The sequence below is a fragment of the Sabethes cyaneus genome, chromosome 3, assembly GCF_943734655.1.
Source record: "Sabethes cyaneus chromosome 3, idSabCyanKW18_F2, whole genome shotgun sequence".
Lineage (NCBI taxonomy): Eukaryota > Metazoa > Arthropoda > Insecta > Diptera > Culicidae > Sabethes > Sabethes cyaneus.
In genome coordinates, this window is record NC_071355.1 from 126,590,497 (window position 1) to 126,613,696 (window position 23,200).

At 42.2% G+C, this 23,200-nt stretch overlaps 1 protein-coding gene across 4 annotated transcripts in view; it reads right to left on the minus strand.

Moving 5' to 3' along the window:
* Positions 1-23,200, minus strand: part of LOC128741441 (liprin-alpha-1) — a 1,114,069-nt gene that overhangs the window by 893,905 nt on the left and 196,964 nt on the right. The window lies entirely within an intron of this gene.

Genomic DNA, 23,200 nt, shown 5'->3' on the forward strand with positions numbered 1-23,200 from the left:
TCACGAAACAACTCAATAGTGATCTACTAGGCAATTCCATGATTCAGGGAATACATTCTGCCGGAGAGAAGTTTCGAATAACATCGCCAGTGGGCGAACAATAGCTGCAGCACATTTCTTCAGAACACAAGAAGGAATTCCGTATGATCCAGCAGCGAGCGAATATTTGAGCTTATTGATCGCGGTTTCAACGAGTTGATCGTTTATATGGAATATATTCAAGTTGATCGCATCACATGGAGTATCTCTGATTGCAGAGGCAATCTGCATTTCCGAAGCAACAAAAGTGTTAAAGGAAAACTTGAAGTGAGTGGCAAAGAGTTCGCATTTATCCGCGGCAGACTACTGGGTCAACAGCTTCATGGACTGAGCAAAACGAGGTTGCAGATTCGTTGACCAGAACAAGATCAAGCAGGCATGAGTTTCTGTTGACCGCCGTATTTATCTGCGTAAGACCATGCAGATAGAAACCGTTTAAGAGAGCAGCGCAAGCTACCGAAATGCTCGATCGCAAGCTATCAGCCAAAGGCGGTGCATGCCCAGGAAAACTACCAACAAGACCGGATTGATTATAATCGCCGAATAACAGTGTCAAGTCCTAAAGGCTGAGGTCTGAGTAAACCGTCTCGATGGAAATGATATGATCCTTGATGCTGTTCAGATTACCTTTGCGATCTGGGGGAAGGTAGATAACTCCTATACTTATTGTGTGACCAGGTAGCTTAACTCTTATCCATATTTGTTCGAGTGTATTGCGTATGGGGGAAGGATCGCTGGAAGCACTTAACCTCGTTGAGACCGCAATTAGCACGCCACCACCGCGCGATTTGTTGCTATTGTGCGAACTCCGATCACAACGAAATACCGTAAATGAATCGCCGAACAACTGCGCTGAGTAGATTTTCTCGTCGAGCCACGTTTCGGTAAGAACGATGATGTCGAAGTTTGATTCAGCCACAGCAATAAAGAAGTCATTTATTTTGGTCCGTAATCCCCTTACATTTTGATAAAACACCAACAAGCTCTTTCTCACAGTGCTACGCGTGAGTGTAGTATGCTCCGTGGGAGATGGCAGAATTAATTTAATTTCAATTTTATTTCCTGGTCTTCGATTATATCGTACAGACTGTTCTTAATATAAACTTATTCTATTTTTAAAAGTTGTTCTAGACACATTAAACTCATAACAGTCAGATACAATATTAAATTCGCGGAAACACACATCAATCGGGTTATTTTGGGCGAAAAGAGTACGGTGTAAAGGAAGCCGGAAGAAATTCGCTCGTCGGGTAAGCCTAGGAGGTACGTTGAACCGAATCTGACCTAGTAGCTCCGGACTATCCACGTTATTTTCCACAAGATCGTAGATAAATAATCGTTGCAACATACTTCTCCTATTTGTCAGAGTGGGTAGACGTATAAGCACGCATCTGTTTTCGTACGAAGGTAGACGAACAGGATCATCCCAGGGTAACCTGCGCAGAGCGTACCGAACGATTTGACGCTGGATTCGTTCTATCAGGTTGATTTGAGCAGCATAATAAGGTGCCCACACAACCATCCCACTGAATACTGCGCACAATTGAACAGTAAAGCGATTTCAGACAATAGATATCATTGAACTGCTGCGTATTCCTTTTGATAAAGCCCAGCATAGCGTAAGCCTTAGCAGTAGTTACGGCAATATGTTGAGCAAAACATAATTCACTGTCCAAGAGGAGCCCAAGTCCTTCACAGTTTCGACACGGTTGATGCTGTCCACTGCCATCGTGTAGTCAAATGATATGGCATTCTTACTCCCACAGAATGAAATAATGCTGCATTTCTGCTTGTTGACGTCAACTCTTGATGCTACTATCCGAAAGAACTTCAGGTCATCTGCGTACATTTACCTCGAAGATTTTATGGTGCTGCACAAATCATTTACAAACAGGATAAACAGCAATGGGCCAAAGTGACTTCCTTGGGGCAGACCAGATTGAATCTCAAGCGGACTAGTTCCATCTATACGTACAAACGCAATGCGATCGGTAAGACACGACAGTACCCACCGTGTTAGCCACTCAGGAAATCCCATCCTTTCTAGCTTCGATACCAACAGAAAATGTGACACTCTGTCGAACGGCTTAGCAAAATCGACATAAACAGCATGATATGATGAACCTTCGAGTAAAGCGAATCGTGGATAAGACTTTCGAAAACCTTCGGTAAACAGCTCAGAATCGAAATACCACGGTAGTTGGTGACGTCATGGGTATTTCCCGCTTTATGGACGGGCGTAATTGCGGCAGTCTTCCACGCACTTGGAAAAAATCGCTCCGACATGGATAAATTAAAAATAATCCTCGCTGGAATCGCAAGCGTCGTAACACAATTTCTGAAGAGGAGTGGTGGCAGTTTGTCAGGACCAGCACCTTTCGACGCGTCAATTGATTGCAGCTTCAGCACCACATCACTCAGCGAAAAGTTAAACATCAGCATGTTCAGATCGAATAGCAGCAAACTGCTCAAATACTCTTCAGACGAAGGTGGTCGGTTATTACTTTGCACACTTCGAAAGAAGGACGAGAACAAATTTGCAGACTCTAACGGTGACTCTGCTTCATTGCCGAAATAGCACACACGTTGAGGGATTCCGCCTTGTTGTTTCCGATTCCTTACATATGTCCAAAACGATGCGGGGTCATGCCTTATGTTGTCTTCCATACGACGAATAAAGCAACGAAAGCAGTGCGCATGAGTTATATTCGCTCTCAATATCACGCAGCTTAGCTTTGTGCCTTTTATCTCTCGAGCGAATTTCTTCCTAGCCTTGCGGAGTCGGTTTCGTAGATGCCGTAGCTGACTGTTCCACCACGGTTGTTTACTACCACGCTGCCGAGAATGTTGTTTCATAGGGACAGCATCGCGAAGTGTACCGTAGGTATGTTCGTAGAATCGTGACACAGCCTCATCTGCACTACAACCAGCAAAAAGTTCCTCCCATTGAGCCTCAGCAAACAATCCATTAACCAATTCGAAATCACATCGGTTAAAGTCGAAGTTCAGCGGGTCAGTGACATTATAATTATTTTCTTTCACATCGGCAAGTTCAAAAATTAAAACGAAAGGACGATGGTGTTGATCGATTGCAAGCAGCGGCACCGGCGCACAGTGGGACCATTCTGGAAAAAAGCGGTCAAAAGTCTTTTCTCGCTTTTCCTGACGTTTTCGAGTTTAGGTGTCTCAGGAGAAGCTTCATAAAAAAGTATTCTGCATCTAATGACATTTTCATATAATTATATATTAAGGGGATAACAAATTTGGAAAAATTAATTTTTTATAGAAACTAAATAGCATGGTCATGTGTTCGGCAAAGTTGTAGAACTTTGAATTTCATTAAACTTTGCCGAAGATACTAAGTATCTGCATCATATGGTTTGCGAGATATAATTAACTTTCTATCGTGACCCCCTTAAAATCAGTTTTTTAAACTTCTTGTACACAAAACCTCATCTAACAAGTTCGACGTGTTTTACAAACTCTTGTATACTATCCAAATACGTAACTTTCTAGAAGGTGTATATATCATATGTTGCTTTAAAAATGGATTTGAAGCATAAATTTTACCGTTTTTACAAGTAATTTTTTCCGTAAATAGGCACCTACTGGCAGCTAAAGTTAGCATCGCTTGAACCGCCATAGAATGTAGTATAAGTGTGCCAAAAAATTTTGGCCGGGTCTGCCCGGGCATTTTGGTTATTTCAATTATGAATTACACTAGCTGACCCGACAAACTTCGTATTGCCACAAATTACCCTGTGTTGTACATAAATCATGAATCTCGGATGATTTTTGTCACAATCTCGAGTTTTGCAAGCCCCCAAGCGGGCGGCGCTTCCGACGGCGGGTCACCGGCAACACTCGCGACCGTCTCGTCCTGAATGATCTAGTGTTACTATAGATAGTTTTTGTGGTCTTGTATTGACTAATGTTTTATGGAAGCGTCTCGAATTTCTCGAGTTCGATTAGTTTTTGAGTTTCGCAAAAATTTCTCCATATCCCCCTACCATAGGGGTGAGAGGTCTCTAACTATCGTAAAATAAATTCAAGACTCCAAAAAATCCCACATGCCAAATTTGGTTCCATTTGATTGATTAGTTCTCGAGATAAGAGTAATTTTGCATTTCATTTGTATGGAAGCCCATCCTCTTGAAGAGATGGGCCATAACTCGCTTTCTAAAGAAGAGAGGGGTCTCAATTCACCATAGAAAAAATTTTTGTCTCCAAAAACACCCACGTGCCAAATTTGGTTCCATTTGCTTGATTAGTTCTCGAGTTATGAGGAAATTTGTATTTCGTTTGTATAGGAGCCCCCCCTCTTAAAGTTGGGAGGAGTCCTAATTCACCATAGAAAATATTTTTGCCTCCAGAAACCTCCACATGCCAAATTTGGTTCTATTTGCTTGATTAGTTTTCGAGTTATGAGGAAATTTGAATTTCATGTATGTAGAAGCACTCCCCCTTAAAGTTGGGAGGGGTCCTAATTCACCATAGAAAATATTTTTGCCTCCAGAAACTTCCACATGCCAAATTTGGTTCTATTTGCTTGATTAGTTCTCGAGTTATGAGGAAATTTGAATTTCATTTGTATGGGAGCCCCCCCTCCTAAAGCGGGTAGGGGTCCCAATTCATCATAGAAAAAATTTTTGTCTCCAAAAACACCCACGTGCCAAATTTGGTTCCATTTGCTTGATTAGTTCTCGAGTTATGAGGAAATTTGTATTTCGTTTGTATAGGAGCCTTCCCTCTTAAAGTTGGGAGGGGTCCTAATTCACCATAGAAAATATTCTTGCCCTCGAAAACTTTCACATGCCAAATTTGGTTTCATTTGCTTGATTAACTCTCGAGTTATGAGGAAATTTGTATTTCATTTGTATGGGAACCCCCCCCTCCTAAAACGGGGAGGGGTACCAATTCATCATAGAAAAAAGTTTTGTCTCCAAAAACACCCACGTGTCAAATTTGGTTCTATTTGCTTGATTAGTTCTCGAGTTATGAGGAAATTTGTATTTCGTTTGTATAGGAGCCCCCCTCCTAAAGTGGGGAGGGGTCCTTATTTACCATAGAAAATATTCTTGCCCTCGAAAACTCCCACATGCCAAATTTTGTTCCATTTGCTTGATTAGTTCTTCAGTTATGAGGAAATTTGTATTTCATGTGTATAGGATCCCCCCCTCCTAAAACGGGGAGGGGTACCAATTCATCATAGAAAAAATTTTTGTCTCCAAAAACACCCACATGCCAAATTTGGTTCCATTTGCTTAATTACTTCTCGAGTTATGGGGAAAATTGTGTTTCTTTGGTACAGGAGCCCCCCCTCTTAAAGTGGGGAGGGGTCCTAATTTACTATAGAAAATATTCTTGCCCTCGAAAACCTTCACATGCCAAATTTGGTTCCATTTGCTTGATTAGTTCTCGAGTTATGAGGGAATTTGTATGGAAGCCCCCCCTTTTAAAGAGGGGAGGAGTTATAATTCCTCTTATTAAGAGGGGAGGAGTCTCAATTTACCACAGAATAAATTCTTGTCACCGAAAACACCCACATGCCAAATTTTGTTCTATTTGCTTGATTAGTTGTCGAGTTATGCAGAAATTTGTGTTTCATTTGCATGGGAGCCCCCCCTCTTAGTGGGGGGAGGGGTTTCTAACCATCACTAAAACCTTTCCTGGCCCCAAAAAACCTCTACATGCATATTTTCATGCCGATTGGTTCAGTAGTTTTCGATTCTATAAGAAACATACGGACAGACAGACAGACAGACAGACAGACAGAAATCCTTCTTTATAGGTATAGATATATGCTGGTTTTAGTAAGTTATCATGGTTTTATTATTCATACATGTTCATAATAATTTCACAGGACCTCGTCCACATCTGTTTCGCTATCTGTTGCAGAATTATTTTCGTTCTGGGATTTTTGTAAAAGTTTGCATGCTGCTGGTAACAACCGCATTGATTTTTTTACTGTTAGTCTTCTTAAAGTTGAAATCAATGGATCCGACGTCATTAACAATTTTCTGAAAACATTTTCGTTTGCCGATATTCTGTTCAGAAATCAGATTACTACAATAATTACATACAATCATGATTCATTACTGTTAACATACCTTGAACATTTACGTGCACGCTTTTCTCTAAAAGGTTTTACAGTACTGGACAATATAAAGTACGCACCCGCTCTCATACTATATAACACGCGGTATCTTTTTTATTGTCAAACATATGAACTCGGTATATTTGGACAAATTGTAGCATTTTTAATGCTTTAAACGATTTATGTATCGTTAAATATAAACATTAGCTATTTTGATCAAGCTATTGTATAGTTCTATAAAAAGTCAATTTTTAGTTGGTCATAATAAAGTACGCACTACTAATATAATGACTGCACCAAGGTGAGTTAAAATAGGTGATCTAGTTTTCACAGTTTGTAGAGCAGAAGTGCGCGGAACGATTGGTTAGCAACCATCGACGTTGTTTATACATTCAACAGTTTTCGCATTGAAAATTTCGGTGATCGTCAAGGGTAACCAGCGGGGGTGAAAAACAAATTTGAACATCAGAAAACCTATCTTGACAAACCTTGGACTGCACAACGCCGCCGACTGCATACGAATAGTTTGCTCACCATCACACTGCAGCGAAGCGTCAAAACAAATTGTTTGTGATTGATTTTTCATTACTGGTGCGCGTTTTTATCTGGCACGATGGCAAAAAAGCAAATTTGTGAAGATATTCGTAAACTTATCGTTAAAAATCGTAAGAAAGGTTTCTCGAATAGAGAAATTGCTCGAAGATATGAAATTAGTGAGGCAGGAGTACGAAAAACATTGAAAAAATGTGCAATGTCTATTTACACTAGCACTAAGAATCGCCCAAGACTTACCCCTTTGGATGACCGCGTACGACTGTGCGCTGCTCAGCAATCAGCACTATTGACGCGGCTGCAATGCCAGCGATACCGATGACTGCCGACACGATAGCGCGCCGAACGCAAGGCATCCGTGGCGATGATAGCTCAGAGCATCACTGCCAAGAGCTGCATGATGCGCGCTCCGATACTGGAATATGCAATGTGATATTCTGTTCCAGGGGTACTCAACCCCCACATCTCCCCTCTTCTTACGAGGTGAAATGTGATAAAAGAAATCTATGTAAAAAAAACTGAGGAATTTTCCAAACTACAAGGTGTCAAACAAGTTTTATTATGTAATTTGCCTTTATATTTATTCTAGGTTAAATAAAAGAAATCTTACCCGGTCAATCAATTAGCGTCTGCCAGGCGAATGAAATCCTCGAGATAGCCTGGGGTTCTCCTCGCCCTGGAAGGCCTTCGAACCGGATCTTCATCCCTGTGGTCCTGCTGCGGGCTTACATTGGTAGCTGGCTGGTCACGCCACTTGAAGACTCGTTTGGTCTGGGAAACATGGCGTTTAACAGTTCGTCCTTCGTCATCCCCGAGTACCAAACTCCCATTTCTCTCTTCCATGACCGTAAAACGCTGAGTACCGAACCGCGAGTCTCCTTTCGCTCGTGACTGACGCTCCACTATAACCGTATCTCCTGGCTTCAAATGGCATTTTCGAGCGCCTCGACGAGAGTCTTCACGTTGCTTAGATTTAACCTTTGCTTCGTGATCCCTCTCGTTGACTGCATCATTGTCGCAGTCTGGTTTTTCTCGACTGATCAGCGGCAGTCCTCGCTTAATCTTTCGACCACGCATGATCTCCTCCGGAGGAACTTTTGTCACCGTGTGAGAAGCTGCATTGTGTGCCTGAATAGTCGCTTGTAATTCTACATTATAGTTTGATCCCGTAGCAGCAGCTATAGCCATGGACTTGTTAATAATCTTCATATAATTCTCAACCATACCGTTTTGCTGTGGGAAATGCGGCGTTGAAAAAATTGTTTTGATTCCCCTTTCTCGACAAAATTGGCTATAATCATCTCCATTAAAAGGAGGCCCATTATCACTCTTCATACTATTTGGAAATCCTTCCCTTTCGAAGACGTCGTCGAGAATTTTCTTTGTGTACTCAAAACTCGTGGATTTCACGGATCGGGCTATTAAGTACCTAGAGCGATAATCAACAATCACTAGGATGTAGATGCCCCCGAATTTGGCATAAGGCCCATTGAAATCGAGCGCGATGGTTTCCCAGGCAGTCTTTGGGATTACGGTGCGTATCATTGGAGTGGGCTTCTCCGGGCGTCCATTGACTGCACATGATCGACAAGCCTTAACCCAATCCTCTGCGTCTGCTGACATGCCTGGCAACCACACGTTCTCGCAAAATGGTTTTTAGTTTAGCTGTTAGCGGATGTCCTTTATGAGCTACACTCAATGCTTTTTTCTGTAGCGATTCAGGAATTACTGCACGACCACCTTTCAAAAGAATTCCATTCTTAAGACAAAACTCATTCCTCACTGAAAAATATTGATTGAGTTGTTTTGGCCATTCACCACATTCTAGAGCATTTGACACCTTCGTAAGCATTTCATCCCGTTCTGTAGCTTCGCGAATCTCATCCTCTGTCAGAAATTCTACGCTATTCGCTTCTAAGCTAGCAACTTCCCAAGGACTAACGTCATCATCAAACGGCTCGTCGATACCTCCATAAATGCGAGACGATGGATCGGCAATATTATCCCTTCCGCGAATGAACTCTACGTCGTAGCTATATGGGCTTAATCTCAGAGCCCATCCGTCTGGTCTGGTGAGAGCTCTTTTGGAATTCTCCCGAGACCTGTCGAGGATAAAGCTGACACCTCTGGCATCTGTTCGAAGGGTGAAATGTCTCCCAAGCAAGAAGAATGAAAAATACTCTACCGCCCATACAGCACCCAACGCTTCCCGCTGGTTTTGGGCATATTTCTTCTCTGTAGGGGTTAGCGCTTTAGAGGCAAAACTGATGATTCTTCTTGTTCCATCTTGGCATTCCTGGGTCAGTACAGCCCCCAGTGCAATTGGAGAAGCGTCTGTATATAGCACGGTTTTATCATCTTCGGAGAAATACCCCAACGCAATCGTACAATTGCTTATTTTACTTTTAGTCTCCTCAAACGCTTTGACCTGATCTGGACCCCAATGCCATGCATGAGATGTGGCTACTTTCCATAATGGACTCGACAACTCAGCAAAGTTTTTAATATAAGGGCTCATATAAGACGCCAGGCCGAGAAAACTACGGAGTTCAGAAGCTGTGGATGGTTCTCGGAAATTCTGGATGTTGGCAACTTTACTGCTGTCGACATGGAAGCCGTCTTTATCCAGTTTATGACCCAAGAACTTGATATGTTCGCGGTCAAACTCACATTTCGCTGAGTTTAATGTGAGATTGTTTGCTCTTAACGCCTTATAAACACGAGCGACTGTCTTTCTTAACTTTTCCAGGGTATCGTTGAATATCAATACATCGTCAATATAGACAATAACATTGTCGATTCCTCCCAATATGCGGGTCATCTCTCGCTGAAAAATTTCAGGGGCACAATTGACCCCGAACATTAATCGTGTAAAACGATACATCCCATTCTCTGCAAGGAAGGTGGTCAATTCTCTCGATTCCTGACCCAGTTCTAGATGGTAATATGCGCTTGTTAGGTCCAATTTGGTAAAATATTTGACTCCATGTAGTTTGGTTTTCATTTCATTCAATAATGGTAGGCGGAAGTACTCGCGTTTTATGGCCCTATTCGGTGCCCGCATATTTATCACCAGCCTGCAATCATCCTTGCCTTTGGGCACGGCCGACATACCACTAATCCACCTTGGAGCTGTAGTGACTTTCTCTATGATTCCTCTGGCTTCCATTTCCCGAAGCCTTGTTTTAGCTGCCTCTCTGAATGCTGCAGGAACATTGAAATAAGCATTGCGTACAGGCGGTACAGATTTGTCAATGCTGAAGTTGACTTTTATGCCCGGAACTTTTGGAAAAATGTCAATGCATCTAATTAGCTCAGAGCAGTTAACTGCTTCTCCGACTAACAACAGCTTCAGATCGCTGGCAGTTTCACGACCCAATAGTGACCTACGTCCTTTGGGAATCACCAAGAATTTCGCCCGAACAGTTGGCTTGTCTAGACCTTTGACTTCTACTTTCGCCCAAAAAACCTTCGTAACAAGCATCGGCTGTTCGGCGGCATATGCTCTGAGATTAGAATGAACCATACCTTCATCGAATTCTAGGTGTACAGCACCATTTTTGACCTGCGTTTCTAAACTCTCCCAATCTTTACCCCCGATTACATTAGCATCTGCTCCTGAGTCTATTAGAAACGACATAGGTTCCGTTGAACCTACGCAACAGTTCACTAGAACATCAGCGAAGGATAACGAGTTGACCGACTGTAAACGAGACGAGGACAAGATAAGAGAAAACAAGGATCATTTGAGACAACACAAAGAGAACTCAATTTTTTTTAGTTATTTTTTTCATGGTGTTCGTCACCTCTATTGACAAAAGTTAATGAAACAAATATAATCATACCTTATCACCTTGAACGGCTTCATCCGATTCCTTCGAAAAACCGAGATTGTTCACTCGTTTCTTGCGACAGGTTGCCGAAAAATGTCCCCGCTCGTTGCATGTATTGCAGTTCTTGAAAAGAGCTGGACACTGCCTTCCGTTGTGCTTCGGACGGTCGCATCGAAAACACCGATTGTGTCTGCCCATGTATCTACCGTAATAGTCTTTACGTTTGTTTGGTGGGTCATTTGAGCGTCCACGATCTTGTGAGTTCCATCCGCCGGATGCAAATCTCTTCTGTCCTGCTGGTCGGTAGCTTGGTTTGGTAGTAACTTCCATTATATTTTCGGCTCTCGACGGACCAGTGTTGATGTTGAATGCCTCAGCTCGAGTAGCCGCTTGAATGAATGTTTGGATATCTTGGTTGTACTTTCTGGCTGTATCGGCAATATCTCGGTTAATCATTCCTTGCAATAATCGAGAGCGGACGAACCTGTTCTCGTCCTGTCCATATCCACACATACCGGCTTTTTCTATAACCCTCGCATAGAATGCTATCACAGACTCATTAGACTCCTGTTTGAGACGAATGAAATCTTCATGTTCAGCTGTTGTATCGATCAAGGAACGCAGGTATGTGCTAACATTCTGAGTCAACGTTGCGTAGCATTGTGGGTCATTGAAGCTGGGACAGAGCTTTGCAGCGGAAATTAATCCTTGTAACTGATCGCCCATGAGAAGATACAACAGCTTTGCGCGGTTACCAGCGTTAACATTGTTTAAGTCCGTAGCAATTTCGAAGGTAGATTTAAAACGGCACCACTCAGACCACAACTTACTAGTAGGTATACCCTGGGGAAACGGACGGATGTCCCAGCGTATTCCACCCATATTATTGGTATTTGTCTGTGAGGAAACGCGAGTTTCCGAGTCTTTTGGCATTGGGGGCGGATTGATTTGGGGGCTAAGCCACGGAGGTACTGTGGCTTCGTGCAACTGTTGTTGCCTTTCCGGTAATGCAAAAACTGCCCTTTCTATGCGGTCTAGTCTATCGAGTAACTTTTGATTCAAACCTTTCTTTTTACTTTTCCGACCCACTGAATATTCTGCCTGAGCATTTTGCCGAGATGATGCTACCGTAGTTCCGCCACGAGATTCTTCTAACTCCTCTTTACTCTCACTTGAGACAATAGACTCTTCTTCTGAGTCTCTCTTTTCAAAGTCCCTATCATCTTCGACATTAACGACAGCCCATACGTATTTGCCTCCTGGCATACTGAATGCTATAATGCCAGAGAAGAAAAAAAAACAATTAGCCCCTAAGCTATTTATCACAAATAGCACTTAAGTACATTGCAGCTTTCGGAAAAGCAATGTAGCTCTAATTCTAAATCAATAGTTTCTAACCACTATCATTAGATTTGGATTTCTCGACAGTGATCATACCGAACCACTTCAGTTACTAATGATCATGTCAAACACTTACCCTTTCATATAACTATGGTCGTACCGAACCATATATTTCATCGAATAATGATCGTACCGCATCATTTCATTTGTCAATGGTCGTACCGAGCCATTCAATTCTGAGCCATACAGAACTGTTCTATTCACCAATGGTCGTACCGAACCATTTTGTTTATCTGTGGTCGTACCGATCCACTTCATTTACTATTGATCAAGTAAAACAGTTATTCTTTTCATTCAACTATGGTCGTACCGAACCATATTTTATTGGATAATGATTGTATCGAATCATTTCATTTGTCAATGGTCGTACCGAGCCATTCAATTCTGAACCATACAGAACTGTTCTATTCACTAATGGTCGTACCGAACCATTTTGTTTATCTGTGGTCGTACCGATCCACTTCATTTACTATTGATCAAGTCAAACAGTTATTCTTTTCATTCAACTATGGTCGTACCGAACCATATTTCATCGAATAATGATCATATCGAATCATTTCATTTGTCAATGGTCGTACCGAGCCATTCAATTCTAAGCCATGCAGAACGGTTTTATGAACCAATGGTCGTACCGAACCATTTTGTCTATCTGTGTCCTACCGATCCACTTTATTTACTATTTATCATGTCAAACAGTTCTCCTTTTACCCAACTATGGCTGTTAAAACGTTTACCTTTCGGAGGTCTCTGAAGCAAATCCCAATGTGGTTTTACTATTGGATCAGCTCAAAGCTGTAAATTTTATTGGTTAGGAAATCAATTCAATGCTGTTAAATGCTTAACCTACTTACAATCGGTCTCTTACTAAGTATGCAGATTATATGTAGATAATATGATGACAACTTTTAAACAACTTTAGTTTATAAAATACTGTAAATTATACAAATTAAGAGATGAATAGAAAATAATGTGAAAATTAATATATTAATATACTTTAACAATTCGCTCGCTGACTGCGTTACCAAGATTTTTATTTATCCTATCACTGCTATTGTAATGACATTTCTCTTTCTAACGTTAGTGCGTGGCAAGAAGATAGGCCTTATCAACCGGGGGTCCGTCGATGGATTTTCCCACCGTAATATCCTCCCCCTCGTGTCGTATGGACACTGCTTCGACGACACCATCACCAATCTGTTCCGTAAGTGTTTCACCTTCACCACAAATATCTAAGATGGCTAGCTTGCAAATGGGTCTCCTCACAGTTCCAGTCGATGTCTCTACATCGGCTTGTCGAATCACCCCATCTTTACCAGGATATGTTTGAGTCACACGGCCTCGTGTCCAGCTGTTTCGTAGTGTGTCATCAGCAATAAAAACTAGCGCTCCTTCGGAAATGGGTGCCACTCCTTGAAACCATTTTGTACGTCGGGATATGATAGGCAAATACTCGCGGATCCAACGAGTCCAGAACGAATCCAACAGGTTTTGATAATGGTTCCAGCTATTTAATAAAGCCTTCTTAACGTCTACCGGTGGTTTGATTGGTTGACGAACTCCGTTAGAGTTCAACATTAAAAAATGGTTTGGAGTTAAAGACTGTTGTTCTCCGGTATTTAGTGGCAAAAAGGTTAATGGACGTGAATTTACCATGTGCTCTGCTTCTGCCAAGAAGGTCATAAAAGATTCGTCGTTTAATTTTCGTGACGACGTTAGTGTTCCAAGGGCAGCTTTGACGGAGCGGACCATTCGCTCCCAACAGCCACCCATATGCGGAGCAGCTGGTGGGATGAAGCGCCATTGTGTGTTTGCATCAGTGAACGTATTGCCCATTTCTCGATATATATCTTTAAGCTCCTTTGAAAGTTCTCTGCTAGCACCCACAAAATTTGTGCCGTTATCGGTGTACACTTCCAACGGTGCTCCTCTTCGCGCGATAAATCGTCGAACTGCCTTTTTACACGAATCAGTCGACAGGGAGAAAACTACCTCAACGTGTATTGCTCGAATAGTAAGGCACGTAAAAATTGCAACCCAGCGTTTCACAGAACTGCGTCCAACTTTAACAAGGTATGGCCCAAAATAATCGATACCGACAAATGTAAATGCTCGTTGAAAGGGTGTAGTGCGGAATCGAGGCAATGGAGCCATTTTTGGTGGTACGGGAACGGTTTTATACACACGGCACCATAGACAGCGATTAGCGATGGAACGAATTTGCGATCTCAACTTTGGAATCCAAAATTTTTGCCGTATCTCGTTTACTACCATTTCGTTATTGGCGTGACGAAATTTACGATGATACCAATCTAATAAGAGTTCGGTTACTCGGTGGCCTCTAGGAAGGATGATCGGAAATCTAGCATCGTAAGCAACATAATCAGCATAAGCAATACGACTATCTACGCGCAACACTCCGTATTCATCGACTAACGGCGGAAGATTGGCCAAGCAACTACTCCTGCTTAGCTTTCGTCGATCTTTTACATCCAATTGTGTGTTGCGTTTTAAAAGTGCCACTTCATCTGGAAAACAATCTGATTGCGCGAACCGCCACAAGCATAATTCAGCATCCTTCAAGTTCTCGCTACTTAATTCTGTTTCACAGTCAATTGGAGTTTTTTCTAATTTCCGCAACATATTATCGCGAAAATGATACACGTATGCTACGCTTCGCACAAGCCGCTCATACTTGGAGAATCGTTCAGTATTTATTATCGGCGATGACAGGAAATGACTGCATACATAAGCTGGACGCAGTTCTTCCGACGTCTCCTCTGCTTTCTCGAATTTATCTGTTGGCCAATTGTTTTTATTGTCGTACAGAAATGCAGGCCCCCGCATCCATCGGCTATCAGACTTGCAATTTGGACCCTTCCCCCACTTCGTTGCCTCATCAGCTACATTGATTTTCGATTGTAGCCAACGCCACTCTTGAACTTTGGACAAATTGAGGATTTCGTTGACTCGAAAGGCGACATATGGTCGGTAACGGCGGGTATCCGACCTAATCCAAGAAATAACGGTGCTAGAATCACTCCACAAATATGTACGGTTGATTTTGATTGAGTGTCCCTCTTCGATAGCTCTTCGCAGACGTGCACCAATAACCGCCGCTTGCAACTCTAATCGAGGAATAGAACATAGTTGTAGTGGAGCGACCTTTGTTTTGGAGGCGACTAAAACGCAGCGAATTTGTTCACGATCTTGAAAACGAAAGTATGCTACAGCAGAATAAGCTTGCGCACTGCCGTCCACCAGTATGTGGAGCTCTACCGAATCTAAACTGGCCCGACTGTATCCTGGAAAGTAACATCGTGGTATTCTTATATTATTTAACTCCTTCAGAACTCGTAACCACAACTTCCAACGTTCAAATATGTCGTCCGGTATTTGTTGATCCCAGTCTACCTTAGCTCTCCAAACATCCTGAATCAGCATTTTTCCTTGGATAACTAATGAACCTACCAGTCCCAAGGGATCATAAATTTTCATAACGAAACTCAGCATCGATCTCTTTGCAGGCGCAATATTCCCTTCTGCTAAGTTCTCAAGTTCACCTTGGAAGTTAAGTGTAAAGCAAAACACATCCTCGTGTGGTATCCAAGATATTCCGAGTAGTCGTTCGAGTCCGCTTTGATTATTCATAGCTAGAGTTTTAGTTGTAGCAGGGTTTACTTCTCCAATAGCCTCCAAAACTGTACTTCGGTTTGAAATCCAGTTACGAATATGAAAACCCGCTTTCCGATGGATCTCAGCTACTTGCAAGGCTAATTCGACGGCTTCTTCCTCCGTGTCGACGCTATCCAAATAGTCATCGACATAATGCCTGTCTTTTATGGCTGTTGCCGCTCTTGGGTATTCGTTTTCACTTTCCGCAGCATTCAGGTTCTTGCAATATTGCGCTTGTGCAGGAGAACACGTTGCTCCAAAAATAGCAACATCAGAAACCATAGTTGTTATAGGCTGCGATGGATCATTGCGGTAGACAAAGAGCAGTGCACTACGGTCCTCCTTTCTTATACCGATTTGCAAGAACATCTCTTGGATATCCCCCGAGAATGCAACTGCCCTTTCACGAAATTTGAATGTGACTGAAAGCTGAGGAGTCAATAAATCCGGGCCTTTTAGTAGCATTGTGTTTAACGATACTCCGTCTACTTTGGCCGCTGCATCCCATATAACTCTGATTTTACCAGGTTTGTTGGGATTTAGAACAATACCAATTGGCAGGTACCAAATACGTTGTGGATCAAATCCTGTCATTTCTTCCTTAGTTACCACGTGGATATAGCCTTTGGATTGATAGTCTGCCACCTGTTGCCGTACCATATCGTAAAGCTGAGGATTTTTTAGTAGGCGTTTCTCCAGACACTTTAAACGGTTTTCGGCCATAGGTCGACTATCTGGGAATGCTATAAGATCTTTTTTCCACAAAAGGCCGGTTTCAAATTTCCCATTTTTTGTCCGAACTGTTGTTTCTTCAAGAGTTCGGCGAGCTCGTTGATCTTCTTTTCCTTCTAAGTTCGGGGCTACAGCAACTCCTAAACTTTCGACTGAGAAAAATTCGCGTACATAATCATGAAGATCAGCCCCAATCGGTCTCGTACATATATGCATTTGACGATGCTGGAGCTTCTTTTCTCCCCCTCGTAGCTTCCCGAATACAACCCAGCCGATACGAGTTTTTGCTGCGACAGGTTCCTGTTCTCCACCTTCTCGAAGTTTAGAAGTACTTAATAGGTGATTGTTGCTTAACCCAATCAGCAAACCAGGAACCGCCCTCTGAAGATTCTTGACTGGTAAACGCTGAAGGTGTGTGTACTCCTTTGCCAATTCTTCGAAATCCATTGACTGTTCCGGCAGCCCCAAGTTTTCCACAGTATATACTTCTGTGAGATCAAAACGCTTGTTACCTCCTGCTTTGGAAATGGCCAAATCGACGATCTGAGTCGTCGGAATTTGTTTATTAATGCCACCGGTCCATAGCATACACAACGATTGTGTTTTTCCATCAACTCCAAGTTCTTTTGCTATTGATTTTTCTACAAGAGTGATCTCTGAGCCGTCGTCAAGAAAGGCATAGGTATTAATAGTTCCGTTTTTTCCGTATAGAGTAACTGGGAGAATTTTGAACAACGTCGATGACACAGATCTTCGATGGGTAGACACAGTTGCACTAGTATAGTTTGCAGGTTTTTTCTCGACAGGCTCATAGTGGAGTAGCCGATGATGGCGCTTCTCGCAACCATTGATGCCACAAACCTCACCCTCACAAGGCCAACGGGTGTGTGAAATTAGACATCGACGACAAAGTTTGTTAACTTTGACCGTATTCCAACGAGCGTCTATTGGAAGCTTCTTAAATTCATCACAGATCCCGATGGGATGGTCTTGAGTTTTACAGAAAATACAGTTTCGATTTGTTAATCCTACTTTTGACTTGGTGTTAAGTTCCGGATCTACGCCATTGTATGCCGCATGAGCGTTAACGTATGCTTTATCCTTCGGTTTCCATTTGTCGTCCTGCGTGGCTTTTAGTGTTACACAAAAGTTGGTCACGCCAGTAGTAGCGGCTGTAATTTTGCCCATGTACTCTCCAAATGCGTTCAAATCAACCACCGGAAGAGTCTCTTGATGCAGCGCCCAATTAAATTTGATTACCGCTGGCAATTTATCTACTAACTCCTGAAGAAGGGTTGGGTTGGACAGGTGGTTCTCTAGTCCTACGGCCTTTAAATGACCGCACAAATTCTGCACCGTCAATCCGAACTGAATCAGCGTTTCCAACCTCTCTGCCTTTGGAGCAGGTGTCTCGCGAACTTTAGCGACCAGATTTTGCACAATTTGTTGCGGCCTTCCATATAAGGTTTGTAAAGTGGACATAACTTGCGGCACTGTTTGCGGGTGAAGCAAAAAACTACTAACTGCATCTTTAGCAGTGCCTTTTAAAGCGCGCTGCAAACGTAAAAGATTTTCTGAGCTTGAGTAACCACAAACCTCTGTTGAATGCTGATAACTGCTAATGAATAAGGGCCAGTCGATAGGATCCCCACTAAACACTGGCAGTTCCTTTGAAATTACTTGCCTTGCCAGTAACTGATTATGCGTAGGACCATGATGTACTGGCTGAGAATGGTTTGATAACGGTACGTTAAAAACAGCGGGTTTTTGCTGTATAAATTGGGACTGAGCTTGTGATTCTACTATGGGATGTTCTAACTCCTGACTAATAGTGAACGTGTTAGGGGTCCCTACTCTACCGAACTCACTGCTGACATTTGAATGTGATTTGTTTATGGGAGTTTTACCCTTCGAACCAATTTCATTCTGATCCGATCCAGTGTTACTAAAACAGTTAATTGGCACTTCTAAAGCACGTTGCATAACCGGTTCGCGCCAATTTTGTCCCTGAAGTTTGAGTGATTCTAATTGGTCACTAAGACGTTGTTTTCTCGCTTGAGATGTACGACGCTCTTCTTCTCGCGTTTCCCGCTCACGTTTAAATTGTTCTTCGAGAGACTGCAGGCGGGCTATTAGGTTCATTTCTCGTTTTCGTCTCGTCTCATTCTCCTCACGACACTGCGCTACCAAATCGCGCTGCCTTTGAAGTTCTGCCCCCTGTTCAATCCCTTCTTCTTCCATCTGTTTGTCGGACTCTTCTGAACGTTGAGGCAAATGCTGCTCGATTCGCTTTTCATTTACGTTTTTCTGGTGTTGAAATTCGAAATTGTGTTGCTTCCGAATCGCAACCATTTCCTGGTGCCACACTTCATACGGTTTAGGAATTTTCATTATCTTGGGAGCAATACTCGGGATCTTATCAGCATTATATGACTTAAGAGGAGCGTCATTTTCCAGTAACTGACTGTACGGCTGGATATTTACTAATGATAGATGTGGAACGACCATCTGTTTCGCTGCATCATGGTTTTGGTTACGCATATTGTCCAACTCAATTCCCTGACTAGCCTCGATGGAAATACTATCGACAGTCTTTGAGTTCGAAACAATTTTCTCCTGCATTACATGATCAGAAATATTTTCATTGAGTTTAATAGGAGTGGACGATCCGACCGGTTCAGATGGCTTCGTTATTTGCTTTGGTTGGTGGTGTTCCGACGGTATAGGAACGTCATGGGATGTAACTACCTGACTTTCGAACCAAGCTTGCACCTTTTGAACGCTACTTTCACGACTTTGGCGGCTTCGCATGCTTACTGCGTCTGCATCCTGCTGGGAAAGCAAATCATGTTTTCTGATTATATACTTTTTCTCCCGTTCCAGTTTATCTCTCAGTGCCTTGTCTATCAATGCTTTTTCCTTTTGCAATCGTTCTTCCTCTATTTTTTCTTGCAGTAACCTCTCTTCTTCCAGCATTTGCAAATCGCGGGCTATTTGCGATCTCCGAGAGCTAGCAACGCTGGTCCGTCTGTCGCCGGAGTTAGTAGTTGGTGGTAGTGTCTCATGATTGCATTTCACACAGATGAAATCCTGTGACCGCACTGTAGTCGTATTCACTTTCGCGCACGAGAAATGGTGCCAACGCTTGCACTTTCCGCATTGAACCATGTATAACTCGGCATTGTTGGGCCGCCTACATACCGCACAATCACTTTTCTCTCCGTGGTCAAATTCGACGACCGAAGGCACAAAACTATCCTCTGCAACTAACTCCGGATCGGTTGATTCCACCTGAGTATCATCAGTTGGATGGATATCAGCTCTAGCTGCTTCTTGTGTAGCTCTAGTTTTGGATCGCGTTTGACGAACGAACGATCTATGCATCTCGCCAACGATTCTTTGAGAATGTTAAAACGTTTACCTTTCGGAGGTCTCTGAAGCAAATCCCAATGTGGTTTTACTATTGGATCAGCTCAAAGCTGTAAATTTTATTGGTTAGGAAATCAATTCAATGCTGTTAAATGCTTAACCTACTTACAATCGGTCTCTTACTAAGTATGCAGATTATATGTAGATAATATGATGACAACTTTTAAACAACTTTAGTTTATAAAATACTGTAAATTATACAAATTAAGAGATGAATAGAAAATAATGTGAAAATTAATATATTAATATACTTTAACAATTCGCTCGCTGACTGCGTTACCAAGATTTTTATTTATCCTATCACTGCTATTGTAATGACATTTCTCTTTCTAACGTTAGTGCGTGGCAAGAAGATAGGCCTTATCAACCGGGGGTCCGTCGATGGATTTTCCCACCGTAATAATGGCCGTAGCGAATCACATACTTCCACTCTGTCCGAATCATTCCACTCTGTCAATTATCGCACCGAAATCCTCAATTCCAAACCATACAAAACCATTCCATTTACCAATGGTTGTACCACACCATTTTTTTTTCATTCGACCATGATCTCATCGAATTGTTCAACCAATATTCGCAGTTCGGAGTATCGGGCCTCCTTTTATCAACCATGTTGATCATGTGGACCAACGGAAAAAAGTGAAAGCAAGCTAATAGCAAGCAAGTTAATAAACAAGCATTACAAAAACAGTCATTCAGTCAAAGCTCCTATCTATACCGTGATAATAAAACATGGACAAAACGCCTTTCCGCAATGCATCAATGCATTCAAAACAAAACAGCCTCTCAAATGGCAATTGTCAAAATGTAAAAAAAAAAACAACATGCACGCGCAGCGCAAGACGGCCGAACGCAGCCCTGACCCCTGCAAAGCAAACTCCCTGTCGCCTAGAAGATTTCCTATCCAGCCTCTTCGCACCGACAAAGCCACCAGTCACACTCCGCTTCGTCTTCCAGTTCAAGGGCAAGAACGAAATTGTGTATGGAAAACATATAGATACACTGTCGCGCCATGCAGCCCCTGTTTTAAAACAAAATAATCCAACAACTCGCGCCCGTTAGCCCGCACATCATATACGCAGCTGCCACTCGTGCCTGCCCGTCGGTTTGTCAGTATGTACAAGCTTTACCAGTATTATATACTCACAATCAAGCGCCCGGCCTGTACCAGCACTCAAAGTGTGCAGTACTTTTTTTTCTTGTTCACAGAGCGAAAGTAAAGTACATACGAAACATTTACATCGTCCGGCACCCCAAGAATGATAAAAAAAACTTGACTTACCTTTGGCGACGTCGTAAGATTCGCGATCAAGTCCACTCTCCGACGCTTTGCCAAGAAGCAAAGCAGAAAAGAACGACGATGGGCACCGATTTCGCCTTCGCTTCGCAATCACACACTCCCACACGGCTAGCAGAGTGCTTGCTGCGGGACAGCGAAAACGACACTTGGTGGCGATCAAAAAACTTTCGATTCTCGTACAATCACGATCGACACTCTGCCAATGGTTTGCTTCACTTTAAAATGGCGCAGATCACAAGATCACTCGCTATAGCACTGTAGCACGTGTTCAGAAAAAAACACAATAACTAAGGGAAAAACAAGCACCACCTTAAGAACTATCACCAACGTAGAACTTTTTCACCCGTGGTTCCAAAATACCGGCTTTCTTGGGCGATTCTTTGCTCAATCCAACTTAAAAAAGAATCTGCTCTAATGGAACTGTCCTGTCACTGTCGCCATTTGTGCAATGTCTATTTACACTAGCACTAAGAATCGCCCAAGACTTACCCCTTTGGATGACCGCGAACGACTGTGCGCTGCTCAGCAATCAGCACTATTGACGCGGCTGCAATGCCAGCGATACCGATGACTGCCGACACGATAGCGCGCCGAACGCAAGGCATCCGTGGCGATGATAGCTCAGAGCATCACTGCCAAGAGCTGCATGATGCGCGCTCCGATACTGGAATATGCAATGTGATATTCTGTTCCAGGGGTACTCAACCCCCACAAAAAATATGAGGAACTTGGAAGCGTGAAAGACCGGACTGAAAGAGGAAGAAAGCGGAGGACTACAACCAGTGATGATCGCCTGATTCGTCGAGAAGTGGCTAAAGATCCCTTCTCTACCAGCAGTGTAATCCGACAAAATACGAATTTAAATATTTCCGAACGAACTGTTCGTAGAAGACTGAAGGAAATGGGATTTAAAAATGGATTTGCCCAACGAAGGCCATTTATCCGAAATGTTAACAAATATCAAAAATCAATCTCAAAAATATATCGACAAACCTCTGGAGTATAAAGCCTCTGTATAAAACATCTTCTGAAAGTATATCTATAAAGCTAATTTTTGTTCCATCACTGTGAATAGTTATCTGCTATAAATAATGAGAAAAGCATGAAAGTTTCAAGATGTGGTAAGTGCGTACTTTATTTTGTCCAGTACTGTATGTGTTTGATACGGCACTCTAGCGGTTCTTCCGAAAGACGACCGACTGGTAGAACAGCTGCATCTATTATTTTTTCTATTACAATATCGACAAACGAAGATGTTTTCAGAAGATTGTTAATGACGTCGGATCCATTAATTTCAACTTTAAGAAGACCAACAGTAAAAAAATCAATGCGGTTGTTACCAGCAGCATACAAACTTTTACAAAAATCCCAGAACGAAAATAATTCTGCAACAGATAGCGCAACAGACGTGGACGAGGTCCTGTGAAATTATTATGAACATGTACGAATAATAAAACTATGATAACTTACTAAAACCAGCATATATGTATGTAATTCATAATTGAAATAACCAAAATACCCGGGCAGACTAGGCCACAATTTTTTGGCACACTTATACTGCATTCTATGGCGGTTCAAGCGATGCTAACTTTAGCTGCCAGTAGGTGCCTATTTACGGAAAAATTTACTTGTAAAAACGGTAAAATTTATGCTTCAAATCCATTTTTAAAGCAAATAAAGCAACATATGATATATACACCTTCTAGAAAGTTACGTATTTGGATAGTATCCAAAAGTTTGTAAAATATGTCGAACTCGTTAGATGAGGTTTTGTGTACAAGAAGTTTAAAAAACTGATTTTAAGGGGGTCACGACAGAAAGTCAATTATATCTCGCAAACCATATGATGCAGATACTTAGTATCTTCGGCAAAGTTTAATCAAATTCAAAGTTCTACAACTTTGCAGAACACATGACTATGGTATCTAGTTTCTATAAAAAATTATTTTTTTCAAATTTGTTATCCCTTAATATCCAATTATATGAAAATGTCATTAGATGCAGAATACTTTTTTATGAAACTTCTCCTAAGACAACTAAGCTCGAAAACATCAGGAACAGCGAGAAAAGACTTTTGACCACCTTTTTCCAGAATGGTCCCACTGTGCGGCGGCTCAACTATTTCTACACGATTGTTATCATTGA